General features: G+C 43.8%; 1 protein-coding gene across 4 annotated transcripts in view; it reads left to right on the top strand.

Moving 5' to 3' along the window:
* Urgcp (upregulator of cell proliferation) overlaps positions 1–18,785 on the top strand; it is a 44,079-nt gene that overhangs the window by 222 nt on the left and 25,072 nt on the right. The gene's annotated exons all lie outside the window — the stretch shown is intronic.

Genomic DNA, 18,785 nt, shown 5'->3' with positions numbered 1-18,785 from the left:
ACATTCGCTTTTATATGCTTTCTGGGCAGAAGTGTTACAGGTATTTCTGAATACGCGTAGGTGCTGAGCACAAATGCATCTACATGTCTGGAGAGCTGCATTTTCAGTAGGACTTAGGTGATTTTAATGCACTGACGCTATTGAGCCTCAACCTGGAAGTGCACACCCCAAGGTAAACTCTGCCTCCCTTTTCCCAAGACAGCTGAGGTGTTTAAGACCAAGTAGTAATGAACTTAGTATTATGTCAGAAATCGCTGTAATAGATTATAGCCAACATCTTGAAAATGAAATAGAATGCGGTAAAATCAAAGTATCAAAGCTGATACAAAGTATCAGCTTATCACATAGTAAAGAATCTGGAATATATATATATATATATATATATATATATATATATATATATATGTTTATTTATTTTTCCCCCCAGACAGGTATACTTAATAGGGTATGCTAATGCAGTTGCTCTGGACCACAGGTGTTCTAACATCAGGCTGGGCTACATCGTGAGTTTGAGGCCAGCCTAGATTGCAGAGTAAGACCATGTCTTTAAAAAAAAAAATTGCCCCAAAGGAAAATTTAAAACAAATAGGAGTTGAGATACTAAATAAAAGTGTGGGGTTGGGGATTTAGCTCAGTGGTAGAGAGCGCTTGCCTAGGAAGCCCAAGGCCCTGGGTTCGGTCCCCAGCTCCGAAAAAAAAAAAAGAACCAAAAAAAAAAAAAAAAAAGTGCTTGTGGTGCAGGCATGAGGACCTGAGTTCATGAGGACCCACATAAAAAGTGGAGCTTGGCTGCTCATGTCTCTAACCCCAGCACTGGGTAGATGGGGTGACAGTATCCCTGGAGCTAGCTTAGCCTAGACAGTGAGGTTCCAGTTAAGTGAGAGACCTTGTGTCAAATGCAGCAAGGCACAGAGAGTAGCAGGAGACACCTGACATTCTACTCTGGCTTCTGTCACATTCCTGCACCACGTTCCTGCCCAAAACAAAAATAATGAATTGGACACTTAAATGGTTTCCCAGCCATATTCCTATATTCTATTCATCTATTCCCCTAATTCATCCTAAACACATGTCATGAACTGTCCTCTAAAATAGAAACCTTACCAAACTTCACCCTTTTCCAAAACTCTACAAGGAAGCCCTGTGGCCTGTGGGAATACATCCAGGGCTCCCTGTTATCCCTCAGGATCTGCTGTCTGTGAGCTTTGCTTCCTTAACGTTGGTTATGCTGTGGTGGTGTGGTTCATGCCTTTAGTCCCATCACTCCAGAGGCTGAGGCAGGCAGATGTTTCAAGACAGGGCTAGGGTTTCTCTGTAGCTATCCTGGAACTCTGTAGAATAGGCTGGTCTTCATTCAGCTCACAGAGATCCACCCATCCTGTACCTTCTACATTTTTAAAAAGATTTATTTATATATTTTTTATATATAAGTACACTGGAACTGTCTTCAGACACACCAGAAGAGGGCATCAGATCCCATTACAGATGGTTGTGAGCCATCATGTGTTTGCTGGGAATTTTGCTCAGGACTTCTGGAAGAGCAGCCAGTGCTCTTAACCGCTGAACCATCCTCCAGCCTCATCATCTATATCTTTATGTCTTGGCTTTTTCCTTTTTTAGATTTAGTTTATATGTATGAATATTTGCCTGTATGCCTATGTATGAATGTATGTACATATCCATCCACAGCAGTTTGAAGAGGCCAGAAGAGGAGTTGGATTTCTTGGGACTGGAGTTTAAAGGTGGTTGTGAGCCACCATGTAGTCCTGGGTCCTTTGCAGGAACACACACTTTCTCAAGACCACGTGGCCTACTTTTATCTGCAAAACTTCCTTGTTTTTTCTTGAGTAATCTTTGAAAGCTAGTTGGAACATCACTCAGATAGCTTAAGTACAGGATTTCCCTTCTGGAGTCATGTTTTCACAGGCCAGCTGGGTGCATGTTTCCAGCTGGGCGCAGAGGCTCTCATTTGTACTGTAGCTACTTGGATGCTAAGACAGGGATATCGAGAGCTGGGGACCAACCTGGGCAACATGTAGAATCCCATTAAAAAATAAACAAACAAATGTAACTGGGGTTGGTGTCTTGTGACTGTAATCCCAGCTCTTGGGAGGCTGAGACTAAGGACTGCTGTTAGTTCAAGGCCAGCCTGGGTTGCAAAGTGAGTTCTTGTCTCAAAAAACCTAACAGAGCCGGCAGGGTGGTGCACACCTCTAGTCCTAGCACTTAGGAGGCAGAAGCGGATCTCTGAGTTTGAGGTCAGCCCGGTCTATATAGTGCTGTATACTGAGATCTTGTTTCAAAAAAAAAAAAAAAATCAGGCAAGCAAAAACCAACTACTGCCTCCCTCCCTCCCTCCCAAACACACACACACACACACACACACACACACACACACACACACACACACACACACACACAACTTTGATCACCTTGCAGAGAATAAGAGACTTGGAACACTCAGCCCATATCACACCCTACTCCTCAGGAGATCTATGTCGATGAGGGAGCAGAAAGATTGTTAAAGCCTGTCAGAGTCAGAAGTGATGGATAACTTCAAGGCAAGCGTTTTTTTTTTTTTTTTTCAGACACATAGAGCAGGTGTATGTATGAACTCACAGACTGACAGCATGCACAAGACTTGCTCAAGTCAGACAATCCCAGCACTGAAAAGGGGAAGTGGACACAAAGGCCCACCCACCATAGTCAAAAAACTACAAGTGAAGGCTGCTGGCAGAGGGAAAATCAGTTTCCTTCAATGGAGTAACACTGGGTGTATCAACCACATTCCAGGAGTAGTCATTCAAAACAAGTTGGACTTCATGTATTTGTGGTTTTAGAGAAAAAGACCATGAAGTTGGATATATAGGGTAGGTGGGATGTGGGGGAGGGTAAAGAATATGATCAAAATACAGTGTATAAAATCCTCAAAGGATAAATTAAAAACATGATTAAAAAATCAGCTCATTCTTTGTAAGCTAAGTATTTGGGAGGCAGAAGTCAGAGGATAAGTGAATTTAAGGGCAGTTAGTGCTACCTAGCGAACAAAACAAAACCCTAGAGTAAAAATAAATGTTAGTTCATGGACTACCCGTCCCATACTATTTAACCCCCTGCACACATCTTGGAAAAAGTGACTCCAAGTTTTTTGTAATTGATTATGTATTTATATCAGAATATAAGTCTCAGTGAGTTGGCTTCATTAATGATTGATTTTCTTTTTTTATGATTATTTTCATTTTATGTGCATTGGTATTTTGACTGCATGTATGTCTGCGTGAGAGTGTCAGATGCCCTGAGACTACAGTAATAGACACTGGTGAGTTACTTGGTGGTTGCTTGGATTTGAACCTTGGTCCTCTGGAAGAGCAGCCAGTGCTTTTAACCACTGAGCCATTTCTTGAGACCTTAATGACTGATTTTCAAGGTCTTCCCCAGGAATTTTTTTCTTCATTTTTGCCTTTTGGTTCTTCAATACAGGATTTCTTTGTGTAGTCTTGGCTGACCTGTAACTTGCTCCATTGACCAGGCTGGCCTTGAACTCATAGAGATCTGCCTACCTTTGTCTCCCAAATGCTGAGAATAAAAGGGTATGCCACTACTGCCTAGCCCAAGAATTTGATTATTTTCATAATCCAAGAAAAAAAAAAACCTTAACCCAGACCTCCATAAAGTAAAAAATGAAAACTTCAATTTCTACCTTCTCTTGGTGACTTAGCCCATAGCTTTCTAAATGTTTTATTGTGCTTATATATAACATTTAATATTTTGTACTGCAAAATAATATTAGATATATGTATGAATTGCAGAAATAATACAGAAGGCTAGGCATGGACTGGAGAGATGGCTCAGTGGTTAAGAGCACTTGTTTTTGCAGAGGACCAGGTTCCTCCCAGCACTCCCACATGGCTCACAAACCATATGAACTCCAGTTCCAGGGGATGTCTTTCTGGCCTCTGGATACCGTGTATACACATGGTACCCATACATACATGCAGGCAAAACACACATAAAATAGTCTAAAAAAGTATTAAGTCAAAAAAGCCAGGCCTAATGACTTACACCAGTAATTCTAGCACTTAAGAGACAAACAGATCTGAAACTCATCATCATTCTTGACTACATAGCAAATTCAAGGCCAGCCTGGGCTACATGAGACCCTATTCAAACAAGCAAAACCCAACAACAACAACAAAACATCTGGAGGAAGGGGAGTGTTACTACATTATTAGATTAAATACACCTATAAAGAAATCATAGAGAATATAAAGAGAAAAGTATGAACCATTCAAAAGGAAAATGAAAGGACACAGGTGTATTCCTGAAACAACAACAACAACAACAACAAATTACGGCATCTCTACATGACGAAAACTCTAGCAAAAAACCTGCACAGCTGTGGCCTCAGCACTGAGAAGAGAAATGCAGGCAGGAGAAACAAATTGAAGGTCATTCTTTGATGCATACTAAGTTAGTCTGGACTAGGTGAGACCATGTCTCAGACAATGATAACAAGTTCAAAGTAACACTTTTGGTGGCTGGAAAGATGGCTTAGTAGTAAAGGGCACTTGTTACTCTTATAGAGGACCCTTGTTTGCTTCTTAACACCTATAAAGGCTCACAACCATACTTGTCTCCAGTTCAGGAATCCTAATACTTTCTCCTGCCTTTCACAGGCACTAGTCGTGTGCACGCGCGCGCACGCACGCATGCACGCACGCACGCACGCACACACACACACATATACTCAGGCAAGCATGCTCACACATTAGACTTTTTAAATATTTTATTTATTTATTATATATGAGTACACTGTAGCTGCCGTCAGACACACCAGAAGAGGGCATCAGATCTCATTACAGATGGTTGTGAGCCACCATGTGGTTGCTGGGATTTGAACTCAGGACCTCTGGAAGAGCAGTCGGTGCTCTTAACCACTGAGCCATCTCTCCAGCCCTAGACTTTTTAAAAGATAGATTAAAAACAATTTTTATGGGGTTGGGGATTTAGCTCGGTGGTAGAGCGCTTGCCTAAGAAGCTCAAGGCCCTGGGTTCGATCCCCAGCTCTGAAAAAAAGAACCAAAAAAAAAAACAAAACAAAACAATTTTTATGTGTATGTTGTGTTTGTACACAAATGTGGCAGCCAGAAGAGGGTGTTGGATCTTTTAGAACTGGAGTCACAGATGGTTGTGAGCCACCATGTGGTTGTGGAAAATCTAACCCAGGTCCTCTGGAAGAGCAGCCAGTGCTCTTAACCATTGAGCTATCTTTTCAGACTCCTGTAAAAGATACATCTTTAAAAATTACATTTGGGGATTTAGCTCAGTGGTAGAGTGCTTGCCTAGGAAGCGCAAGGCCCTGGGTTCGGTCCCCAGCTCCGAAAAAAAGAACCAAAAAAAAAATTACATTTATTTATTTGTGGGTAGATGTATGGATAGGTAGGTGGGTTGTCTCTCTCCTTCCACCATGTGGGTCACAGGGATTGAATTTGTTTGGTGGCAATTCCTTTCCTTATTGGCCATTTCATTTGCCTTCCTTCTCAAAGATCAATTCTTAAAGTTGTTCAGAGTTGAAAGATAATGTGGAAAATTTAAGAAAAGTATATGTACATAAGTTAAGGCAGCCTGGTGCTGGTGGTGCACACCTTTGGTCCCATCACTGGGGAGGCAAGTGAATCTTTGTGAGTTCAAGACCAGACTGGTCTATAGAGCTAGTTCCAGGACAGGCAAGGCTGCACAGAGAAACTCTGTCTGGGTTAAAAACAAAACAAAAAGCCAGGCTGGTCCATGTTTGTCTTGGTCAGCTTTAGCTATCAGCTGACTTGACACCTACTAGCATCACTTGAGGAGAATGCCAATTGAGGAATTATCTAGATTAGTGTGGCCTAAGGATATTGTCTTGATTGCTAATTGATCTGGGAGGGCTCTGCTCATCCTCTAGTAAGGTGACTTTCGAGTATCTGAAAGCTCATGAGCCTGCATGCCAGCCAATAAGCAACAGCCCCTGTGGTCCCTTCTCTGCTTCTTTGAGAAGGGAGTTCATGGTTGGATGTGATGCTGCATGGAATAGAAAGCAGGCCTGCTTCAAGTTGTGTCTTGACTTCCTTCAGTGATGGATTTTAAGTCAGTAAACCTTTTCCGGTTGCTTCTGGTCAGAGTAGTTTGCCACAAAAATCAATACAACAATGCTTAGAATCCTAGAAAGTGGAGGTAGAGGGATCTTAAATTTGAGTTCAGCCTACACTCTCACGTGACTCAGTTTTTGTATTTGAATGTAGTTCACAGTCCTGAAGACGCGTAAGGTTGGACAGCTGTAACTGCTCAGTTTCCGACTCACAGTGTTCTGTGGTGCAAAGCTGGGGAGGCATACAGTAGTGCAACAAGATAACATTTCCTCAAGAAAAGCATTCTAAAGGCTGGAGAGACGGCTTGGTAATGAAGTGACTATTGCTCTTTAACTCAGTTCCAGGGCATTCAATGCCTCTGATCTCTGTGACTTACCTTCACTCACTTGCTCAGACACACATACACATAATAAAAAGATAAAAAATCTTAAGACCTGTTTTGGAGCTGTGGCAAGCAGGTTTTGTCACCGTTGCAAGTATCTGAAATAAAGATCTCAGCAAAGTCTGTCCGGTGTGCTGATACATATCCTTACCTCAGTCCTGGGAGGGGGAGCCAGGTGCATCTCTAGGGCTGAAGGAAGCCTGGGCTGTGTAACCTCATCCCCCAAAACAAACAGACAAACAACCGCAGTCGGTTCACACACGGTAGACCATCCGCTGGTGTAGGACCTGTGGTAAGTCAGTATATAATACAAGCCATGTGGGGAAGACATAGCTGTTCATCTTACTGCAGCCAGAAAGTGGAAGGAAAAAGAGAGAGAGACTGCTTGTCCCATGATCTCCTTCAAGGGCACACACCCTCACTCCAAGTCTCCTGTATGGGCCAGCAAATTGGCATAGCAGGTAAAGGCACTTGCTTGCTGCACAAGTCTGGTGACTTGAGTTAGGCTTCCAGAGGCCACCTGAAGGAAGGAGAGAACTGACTCTACAAGATGTTTTCTGATCTTCACATGTACACCCACACATGTGTGCATGTATATGCCCAGTATACACAGCACACACACCAAAACCCTGCAAATCTTTTCTCCCACTCTTGTGCTTTCTTAGCGAAGGTCTTACACAGCAGTGCTTGCCCTGCACTCACTGTTGAGATCAGGCTATCCTCTACTCCAAGTCACCCCATGGTATATAAAACAGTGGTTGCCAGTCTGTGGGTTGCCCTGAGAGAACTTTTGTAAGCAGCTTTGAAGGATCTTGCTCTGGATGTACAAGTAAACACCACTATCTGTCAACAATAGGGGTAGGTACCACCCATGCAGCACAAGCTGATTAATGACTGACTCCTGGCAGAAGAGAGGGTGCCATCCTGTAAATTTATTGGGGTGAGTTGAGACCCCAAACAGATTAGATACCAAACAAATTAGGCTTAAAAACTCTTCTGACATAAGCCAGCCCAGGGAAAAGGTCCTCAACCAGGACCCCAAAAAGTGGTAGACATCTAGCCTTTCAATGGTGATGGCCCACCTCCTCTACTACCTGATGCTTGGGTGTGTATCAAGGTCCACAGACAGACAGAACTCTGGACTGTTCTTGGGGCCTCTGTGAGTCTTGGTCCACTCTTGACATGAACTACCTGACTGCTGCTAGCCGTACTGGCTTGCTTCGTCTATACCTGAACTGCCCTTAGACCTGGTTCTGCCTGTGGCCTGGTGCGGGAACTCTGCAGCTTTCCTTTCAACGCTATCAACAACAGCTTCTTTCCCACTGTCTTAGTCACTGTTCTGTTGCTGTGAAGAGACACCATAACCAAGGTAACTTGTAGAAAGCATTTAATTGGGGCTTGCCTACAGTTTCAGAAGTTTAATCCATTGTCATGGTGGGGAGCACAGTGGTATATAGTTCATGCATGGTTCTGGAAAAGTAACTTAGTTCTACATCCAGATTTGCAGGCAGCAGGAAGAGAGCCCCTGGCTGGGCCTGGCTTAGGCTCTTGAAACCTCAAAGCCCACTCCCAGTGGCACACTTCCTCTAATCAAGTCATCCCTCCTAATCCTTAGGTATCACCACTCTGATGACTAAGCATTCTACTACATGAGTCTAGAGCCATTCTTAGTCAGACCATCACACCAGTGCTTCACTGTGCTGTCAGGACAGATTCCACTTGTACATCTCTCAGCTCACTTTAACTGTTACACAGCCTCCCTAACTTGTATTTTTTTCTATAAACTGAATATATGCATATATGTTATGTATGTGTGTGTGTGTGTGCATGTGTGCGTGTGTGTGTGTGTGTGTGTGTGTGTGTGTGTGTGTGTGTGTGAGAGAGAGAGAGAGAGAGAGAGAGAGAGACTTGGGAGGCAGAAGTGGGTAGATATCTGTGAGTTTGGGGCATGAACAACCAGGAGGACTACGTAGACCACATTAAAGAGAGAGAGAGATTAGAATAAAGGGGCTAAGGTATTACTGGTCTTTGCTACTTTGTGGGTTCTTCTTTTCCTACCCTGTATCCCCTTTGTTTCATCCTCTATCACTAGATGTAGAAACAAGGATACAAGGGAAAGAGAGAGGAGTTAGGAAAAATCCCTGAATCTCATTTCTTTCCTTTTGTTTCTTTTTTGACTGTGGTTACTAACAACCACAACCAACCTCATCCACCCACCCAAAATAGGGGCTCTAGCATTTATATATCCTCTGAAAAGTTCCCAGAATTCCTAGCATCACAAAATCATAGAAAGTATCTGCAGCTTGTGAAACCGTGCCTCTGCTAGAGCATGAGGCAAGCCATAGTTGGTTACTGGGGACGGCTCAAGGCAGCCCCACATCCCCACACCTGGATTAAAATGGAAGCACATTCTTACAATGTTTTTATGTTTTCAAAGAAACCGAGTTCCAAAGTTGTCACCACACAGAGACGGCTCAGCCGTTAAGTGTCTGATTAGCAAGTGCGAGGACAGGAATTCTGATCACCAAGGTAAATACTAAGTGGGTATTGCAACTTCAGTTTTGGCCTCAGAAGGCGAAGACAGGTTATCCACCAAGCAAACTGATCAAGGAGACTTGGCCCAAGCTCTGGGTTTGATTGAAGGACTCTGCCTCCTTGAATAAAAATAATTGCTGGTGATTATTGATCTGAGTTCTGCTCCACTACAAGGCATGGCTTCCTGGAGGTGAAAAGTTTGGCTGCATTTACCCCACGCTGCCACCTGCAGGTGCAGGGATTCAGGGAAGGGCAGAGACACCACTGGGGGAGGGGTGCAGTCTGAGATGTGGGGATGTCAGAGCTGGTAGTCCCTGACTTCTGGGCCCCCAGTCGCCGCTGGAGAACCACATAGAGAAGTCAGGAACGAAGTGTCATGGGTTCCCAAGTCTGCGATGATGCCATGGTGATCTCAGACTCTAGGATACCAGGCGCTTCTGGGAGTCACAGAAGAGCTGAAAATGGAGCTGGGGGCCTGCAGGCGGCTGTGAGGATGGAGGGAAGCTCTGGCTTAGCTCGGAGGTGACTGTCCTTAGCTTGGTGGTGGTTGGTTGGGAGCGCAGAGGGGCCTTCTACGGGAGACTTAGGCAGCGGCTCTGCAGTCAAAGACCCCTCTGCTGCCCACTGCGATTCTTGATGAAACAGACAGCCGATGGTTCTAAACTGTTTACTGACTGTCACCATGGAAAATGGGTGGCATGTACCGACTTCTTAGGGCGGACCTTAAATACCCACTCCAGGGAGGGATGTCTGGGAAGCGAAGCTTATTGGCTGGCCTCAAACTGTCAGAGATCTACCTATACCTCCTTCCAAGTGCTGGCGGTTTCAGGATTTCTGTAACTAAATTCTGAGGGAATGGGTCCATAGGTTATTTTCTTTATATAGCTTTATTTATTTCATTCTCATTTTTTGAAGAGTTTGAGCAGGATTGAAGTTAAAATATCTAAAAAAAATTGGAAGAACTCACCAGTAAAGACATTTGGTCTTAGACTTTGGGAGTTTCTAATAAGTGATTCAGTAGTTTTACTTCTTATAGGGTCATTTGGATTTCCAGGGACTTTTCTTCATTTAGTTATATGTGTGTGTGTCTGTGGTCATGTCCACGGAAGGTCAGAAGCCAGCTCGTGGGGGTTGGTTCTTCCCTTCCACCAAATGTAAAATTGTCTTTTACCTGCCAGATGTAATTGTTGTCTTGGAGGCTCAGTGCTGAATAAACTCACCCTTTCTAGCTCTTTCCGATCTCTTCATGGCTGGTTCAACTCAGCTGCTCTGGAACTAGCTTCACTCTGCTTGTTACTAAACTGCTCGGCTCGGCTTCAAACTCAGTCTGGCAATCTGTTCTAATCTTCTGGCTCCTTCTACTTTTTTTTTTTTTTTCCTTTTTTTTTTCGGAGCTGGGGACCGAACCCAGGGCCTTGCGCTTCCTAGGCAAGTGCTCTACCACTGAGCTAAATCCCCAACCCCCTCCTTCTACTTTTCTGACTTGATTTGTCTTTTGCTGCAACCCTTCTCTGTAAGACTGTTGTGGTAAAACTGCCCCATCTTCTCTTTCTACGATGTGCTCTCTCTTTCCTGTGCTGTTCTCCTGAGAGATTGCATACCCTAACTCTACTCATTCTGTCAGATCTTTCTCTGATTCATCACTTTGTCTGCCCCTCAATTAGATATCACTTTCAAACATGGCTGCTTCCTTCTACAAACTGACTTCATTGTTTGGGATTGAAGTTATGTGGCATATCTGCATTCCAACCAGACCATACCTCTGGATGTGATCCGTTGCCAGAGCAGCCATGTTGCTGGGTTAAAATTCCTCTACACATCATGTGGGTTCTGGTGATCAACTTAGGTCCTCAGTCATGGGATTGTGCTCCATTTCTGATTTTACCTTTACCCATTGAGCCATCTTGCAGGCCCAGATTTACTTACTTACTTTTCTTCCTTCCTTCCTTCCTTCCTCCCTCCCTTCCTTCCTCCCTCCCTCCCTCCCTCCCTCCCTCCCTCCCTTCCTTCCTTCCTTCCTTCCTTTAAAACTTGATTTGTTACAGTTTGAAAGTGAAATGTCCCCAATGGCTTACGTGTTCGCATACTACTGACACAGTTTGGGGAGTTGGGGAGCCTTTAGGAAATGGGGCCTAGCTTAGCTGAAGCAAGTGGGTTATGACTTCCCAAGGGACCTTACGAGTTAGCTTAGCTTAGCTTCTGGCCAAGTCTCTATTCCCTGGTAGTCAGTACAATATAAACAGCTCTTTTATGATCCCGCCACCACACTTTGCATGCCATGATAGCCTTTGTCTCAAATGAACAGAGATAAATGTGTCCTTTCTTAAATTGTTATTATGTATTTTGTTACAGTGATAAGAAGATGATTAATAACTTCAAAAATAATCTATTTCTAGAAATTTGCTCATTTCATCTGGATTATCTAATTCGTTGGTGGACAACTGTTCTTTTGATTCTGTAAGATTAATAGCAATGTCTCCATTAATGTTTCTGATTTTAGTTGTGTATGCCTTTTCCCCCTTTGTTAATTTGGCAAATGTGTGCCAACTTTTGGTTTTCAAGAAACAAAACTTGCTTTTTAATTATGTTTGTGTGGGTATGTGCATATGATTTTGGGTGCCCACTGAGGCCAGCAACCTTGGATCTTAAAAGCGCAGGGGTTGTGTCAGGCTGCAGTTAGCTGACTGACATGGGTGCTGGGAACTGAACCCAGGTCCTCGGGAAGAACAGTATATGCTCTTAACTGGGCTATCGCCAACCCCAAGAAACAACTTTGGGGCCTGGTGATGGAGTTTAGTTGGCAGGATTGGCCTAGCACACATAAAGCCCTAGCTAGCTTCAGCTCCTAGCAACACATAAACCTGTTGAGGTGACTCATGCCTGTAACCCCTGTACTGGGGTGGAGGCAGGAAGATCAAAGCCATCCTTGACTTAGAGCAAGTAGGGAGGGAGGGCCAGATAATACATTTTGGGTCTAAAGAGTCAGATCTGTCGTTAAGCGCACTGTTACTTTTGCAGAGGATGTCATGTCCAGCTCCCACATGACAGCTTATAACTCCAGTGCCAGGGGATCCAATGTCCTGTTGATTTCTGCAAGTATTAGGCATGTATGTAGTGCACAGACATACACAGGTAAAGCACTCCTAATATAAAACAATAAACAAATCTTTTAAAAGTTTTAGTGAATAAAATAAATAAAAACTTTCATTGAGTTGTTCAGTGGCAGACCATTTGCTTAGCGTATGCAAGGTCTTGGGTTCAATCCTAGCACTACAAATTAAATAAATAAACTTTGTTGGTTTTTAAAATATTGAATAGAGGGTTGGGGATTTAGCTCAGTGGTAGAGCACTTGCCTAAAATATTGAATAATTCAAGTTTACAGAAATTTCTTACCATACCTATTCTTTTTTTTCGGAGCTGAGGACCGAACCCAGGGCCTTGTGCTTGCTAGGCAAGCGCTCTACCACTGAGCTAAATCCCCAACCCCCCTTTTATTTTTTAAAAACGTTTTACTTATTTGGGGGTGGGCATAGGAATCATTTGTGCAGGGTCCATTCGTAAAGGTCAGAGGATAGCTCGTTACAGTATTCCTCTTACAGCATTACATGGGTCCTAGGGGTTGAACTCAGGTTGGCAGGCGTGCTCTCAGGTGCCTTTACTCACTGAACCATCTCACCAGCTCTTTTTTCTTTATTTACTTATTCACTTTACACTCCACTATCAGATCTCCTCCCAGTGCCCTCCTTTCGCAGGTCTTCCTTCCCTTTTCTTCTGAGAAGGGGGTACCCTCCCTGGGTGTTACCCCCATCCTGGCACATCAAGCCACTGCAGGACTAGGTGCATCCTCCCTCACTGAGGCCAGACAGAGCAGCCCAGCTAGGGGAGCAGGGTCCACCGGCAGACAACAGAGTCAGGTATAAGCCCTGCTCTAAGGATCCAGGTTAACTAACTGTTGCTGGTCTTCCTGTGGAGTCCCTATTCTTTTGGAGTCCCTCAATCCTTCCTCCAGTTCTTTTCTTTTTTTTTTTTCTTTTTTTTTTCTTCTATTCTTTTGTTTTTGGAGCTGGGGACTGAACCCAGGGCCTTGCGCTTGCTAGGCAAGCGCTCTACCACTGAGCCAAATCCCCAGCCCCCTCCAGTTCTTCTGTAAGACTCCCCAGCTCCATCCAACGTTTGGCTGTGGGTCACTGCCTCTGTTTCGGCCACTGGTGAGTAGAGCCTCAGAGGACAGTCGTGCTGGCTCCTGTCTGTGAGCACAGCAGAGCATCACTCATCGCCTTGGCCATCCCCTCTGTCTCTGCTCCATCCTTGTGCTTGCACTTCTTCCAGGCAGGGACACATTTTGGATCAAAGGTTTTGTTAGTGGGTTGCTATCCTTATGCCCCTGGAGTCCTGCCTGGCTACAGGAAGTGGCCACTTCAGGATCCACATTCCCCACTGTTAGGAGTCTCAGCTAGTTTAGCAGTCCTGGCTGTCCTGGAACTCGTTTTGTAGACCAGGTTGTTTGGAACTCAAAAAGATCTGCCTGCCTGTCCTGCACCCCCAAGTGCTTGGGATTAAAGGCATCACCATCATGCCCAGGTGCCAGCAAGATCTGACCTTTAAAAAAAGAAAGAGAAACAAAGAAAATAATAATATAGTTGAAAAACTAGAATATCCTAGACTAGATTCCTAACTTTGAACAGGACTCTGTGACCTTCCTCTAAGGGGGTAATTAGCATTAAATAAGATCATAAGAATAAAGCCCTAATCTGATAGGATTGTGTGATTATAAGAAAAGAAGATGGACTGGAAAGATGGATCAGAGGTTAAAAGCCCTTGCTGCTTGTGACTGTTTGAATGAAAGTGGTCCCCATAGGCTCATATGCTTCAATGCTTGGTCCCAAGTCGGTAGAACTGGTTGAGAAGGGGTAGGAGGTGTGGCCATGTTGGAGGAAGTATGTCACTGAGGATGGGCTTTGCGGTTTCAACAGACCATACCATCCCCCCATTCTCTCTCTGCTTCATGGTTGTGCCTCAGATGTGAGCTCTCAGCTTCTGCTCCAGTGTAATGCCTGCTTGGTGTCATGTTCCCTGCTATGATGGTCACAGACTCTAAACCTCTGAAACCATAAGCCTCAAATAAACTCTTCTCTAAGCTGCGTTGGTCATGGTATCTTATCATAGTAACAGAAAATTAAGACAGAAGCTGGTACCAGGAGTGGGGTACTATATAGCCTGACCTTGCAAAAAAATTTTTTTTGGAGGAATGTGTAAGTTTGGGGACTTTGGACAGGGAAAGTGGTTGGAGCTGTAAGCGGGAATTAACAGACTACCCTAGTAGGAGTTTAGAAGACAATAGTTCTGAGTGTGAACTATGTATGAACTATGTAGGCCCTGGCTCAAGAAGTTTCAGATGGGAGCAATATTAGCAAGTGCTAAGAGGCCATTTTTGTGATATTCTGCAAAAGATTAGGGCTGTTTTTGTTTTGTTTTCTCCCCTGTATCCTAAGAATCCACCTTAGGTAAATTGAAAAGTAACAAACTATTCTTTTTTCTTTTTTTGGTAGCAATTTCAAGACAGCCTAATATTGACTTTATCATGTGGTTATTCACAATTGTTCTTATGTAGTCTACAGTGAAACAGAACAAACGGGGCAAAAAGACACACAAATGTACAACAGATGTAAACACACACACACACACACACACACACACACACACACACACACACACACACACGGAAATGTAATGTTGGCACCAAGGCTGGTGTTGAAAGAGAGAAGGTGTGAATTAGAATCCAGGGAGTGGTGCCCTTGCATCAAGACCCCACCTCACTCAGCTTCTGACTGTGCAGTTAAAAAAAAAAAAAAAAAGCAACCGCAAACTGGAGCTTGACCCTGCTCTTGCAGAGGATCCAGGCTTGTTCTCAGCACTCATGTAGCACCTCACAACTGTCCAATGCCAGTTCCAGGGAGTCTGACGCCGCCCTCTGACTTTCACAGGTACTTCACACATCGATACAATTACATCCCTGCAGACAGAGCACCCACACACATAAAAATAAGACGTCCCTAAAATGACGTCAGCAGCTTAAAAAAGAAAAAGATGAGAAAACACCACAGAGAGCTATGTTCCCTCCTTATTCATGCTTTCATGTATGAGCAGAGAAACGGTTCTATGAGGGCACAAGGATCTAACCAGAAAATAACAAATAGATTTTAGAACTCCTGCCACGTTGACTATGGCACCCAGTCTGCTGATAATTTTTGGTAATCTGAGCAGACAAAACACAAAAAGATGAACCTTGAATACATTGTGAGCAACTATAGTTAATAAATTGGTGGAGCCCAGTTGCCAGCCTAATATTCTAATAACTGAAAAGAATTTTATTATAGGTAAGTAAAATTAGTTGGTCATAAAGGACAGTTATGATCCCATTAAATAGATCCCTAGAAAGAGAACATTCAACAGCTATAGCAGAACAGAGCTTCTAGGTGGGGAAAGTGGGAATAGAGAGTTATATCTAAAGGGTCAGTTTCTGTTCCAGATGATGAAAATTTTCTAGAAATGAAAATGGTTGTAGTTACTTAATGTTGACAAGTTACTTCACAGCACACTTGGGCTAACATGGTTAGCATAGGTAAAAGTTTTGGTTTTTAAAGTGAGACTGGGAGTAGATAACTAAATATATTTCTAAATAATACTATTTGTCAATTAAAATGAATATGCTATTTTTTCATTTTACTCAATATAAGATGTATAAAGTGGGATACATTTTTTTCAATGAATAGCATTATATGTCTCTATTGTCTAGGCAATAGGCATACCTCTGTCACCATTAAGAACGCAGCACAAGGGGCTGGAGAGCTGGCTCAGCGGTTTAGAGCACTGGCTGTTCTTCCAGAGGACTTGTGTTTCTGGCACCCACATGGCGGTTTACAACCATCTGTAACTCTAGTTCCAGGGGATCTAGTGCTCTCTTCTAGCCCTTGTGGGCACTGCACACATGTGATAACATAGACATATATGTAGGCAAAGCACTCAGATGCATAAAAAATAAATCTTAAAAGATGCAATCGGAAGGCTTGAGAGATGAGCGGGTTCAGCAGTACTGGACCTGCTGAGTACCCAGGCTGTGTTCCAGCTGGTGTCCAGTGGCTTCCAACCAGCTGCCTGACTCCAGGTCAGGGGACACAATACCTCAGGCCTCCATAGTCATCTGCAATCGTGTGTACACAGCCACACACAACACACGCATACTTCATTAAAAGTGATCTTTAAATCTTTCAGGGCAAGTGTAAAACAAAAAGTGCAGGAGTCCTAGCACTGAAGTGGGCAGGCTGGGCAGAGTAAGCCACATTTAAAAATAAAGATTTAAAAAGTAAGTTGAAACTATGAGTTGATTTACTTATTTTTATTTTGCCTTATTTTTTGAGATAGGGTCTCACTGTGTAGGCCTGCCTATCCTAGAACTCACTATGCAGATTGGCTATGTAGGGCGGGGTGTCTCTGGGACCTTCACAGAAGGCAGTGAACTAGTAGGAGGCGAGGAGAAGAGTTAATTTGTTAATTTGTTAATCTGTTCTATACTTCCTGGCGGGAGCCATGCACTTCTCACTATTGCCCCAATGTTCTAGATTCCCAAAAGACACACACACACACACACACACACACACACACACACACGCACACAGCTTTATATTTCAAGTAAGTAAACAGCTTAAACAGCTCGGTGATTGGGCCATTCCATAACTCCATGTGGCTAACACACAGTCCCCTCTGATATTCCTTAGTTAATACTAAAGCTATATTTTATCTTTGCTCCCCTGGACCCTGCTAGGCAGCCCTCCTGGGTCCGCTTTCCTCCTGCACCTATATCGTGGTCTGCCTCTCACGCTCTCCTCACGGTGGAATCTCCTCTTCCTCCTTCGCTGGCCCCTTCGAGGGAATCCTAAAAGTCCCGCCTCTGTTTCCTTGCCCAGCCATTGGCTGCCCGTAACTTTATTGACCAGTCAAAAACCAACTGGAGACAGGCTTCCTTTGGTACTACTACTTGGGAGGTGGGAGTGGGGAACATAATTAGCATGAGAACACAAGCTGCTACAAGGAGACAGTTCGGTTAACCTACGTTGGCTCAACCTTCAAGGGTCTGACTACGAGTGGGTAATTTTAGGTATGTATAAGTACCTAAAATTTACAATTCGGTAAAAACTGTGCTGGTGATAATTAATCCCACATGTACAACAAAGCCTACATACATCTTGAGGAACAAAGTAAGCTAAATACAGAGAAGATGGGACTACATTGAAACCCTTTGTATAGTTACATAAAGATAGGTTATATAGGTTCACTGGGGATTGGGGGTATCCAGTGCTGGGAAGTCTCTGGACACGCAGATAATGCGCACATTACCAGGCTAGATTCAGTCTGTCCTCGTACCCATAGAGATCCATCCACCTGCTGTTGCTGCTTCCTGAGTGCTGGAACTGAAGGCCTGCACTACTTCAGCTTGGCTGAAGAGGCTTCCTTCTCTTGCACAGTCCATTTAGGTGTTTGTTTGTTTGTTTGGACTTGCTTCAGTCTGGCCTCCTCTAGTGGTAGTCATTATTGCCATGAGAATCCACCTCAACCTTTCTCAAAATCTATGGATTTGTACTTTGTATCGGACCTTCCCAGGCTACATTTGTCAGCTCTCTCCTTTGTTGTCCGGCAGCACTGACTGGATTCAAGGATGGAAAGAGAACCAGTACCAAATGAATACTCATCTATTTAGTCCTCAAAGAAGAGAATGAGGAATTGTGGCCCTGGAGAGGTTCTGTCTTATTTGGGCAACCCAGTTTCCAGCCTAGATGTTCTGGTACTGAACGAAGTGTTTAATTATCTCTTTGGTATTCAATATTCTTAGTGGTGAAAAGAATACTAATACTTAATGTTGGGCCCTGCACTCTTACTCTCAGCACTCTGGAGGCAAAAGCAGGCAGATGGAACTCTATGAATTCAAGGCTATCCTGGTCTACCCAGCAAGTTCTTTGCAGGACACTGTTAAACAGAACCTGCCTCAATAAAAATAAGGAGAAGGAACATGAAAGTGGGGATGATCTGGGAAGGGAAAGCATATGACCAAAATGTATGAAAAAAAATTAATTGAAAAAACAACTTAAAATGTGATAACACAAACTTGCCACCAGCAGTGGTTTGCACTACACAGTCCAGAGGTTGGTTGGTTGGTTTTTTTTTTTTAAATTAGGTATTTTCCCTTAAAAGATATAATTTGTCTTTGAAACTAGCTTCAAAATTTTACATGCCCAGGTATTCATAGCTTGTAGGTGATGCTAGGAAACCCCACTGCACAAATTCTAAACTTTTTATTTCTACGTAATACAATATAAGGCTTAATATTCACACTTTTTTTTTAAAAAGTGGGTAACCAGCTCGGAGGCCAGCTGCGAACTAGTAACAGGAGAGACACTGTTTTTCATAAGAACAGAAATAACCCTGTACACCCCAGAGGTAGATGAAAGGGCACTTCTTACAGAAATTAACATCAGAATACTGGGACTAGAGGGTGGCACCCTGCAGTCTGGCAGCTGTCAGTGGCCCCGGGGCAGGTCTGGCTCGGCAGGTGAGTTCCAGCCTGGGGCAGCGGTCCGGGCTAGTGGCTGCAGTTGTTAGTCCTCCCGGGCCTGGGCGTCCTCTCCCTCGCCCTAGGCGCCCGCCTGCACTCCACCGGGAGCTCGGCCCACGGCGCCCGACGCCCGAC

Source organism: Rattus norvegicus, chromosome 14 (assembly GCF_021556685.1).
Source record: "Rattus norvegicus strain SHRSP/BbbUtx chromosome 14, alternate assembly SHRSP_T2T, whole genome shotgun sequence".
Lineage (NCBI taxonomy): Eukaryota > Metazoa > Chordata > Mammalia > Rodentia > Muridae > Rattus > Rattus norvegicus.
The sequence above is the reverse complement of the archived record's forward strand: the minus strand, read 5'-3'. Positions and strand labels throughout refer to the sequence as shown.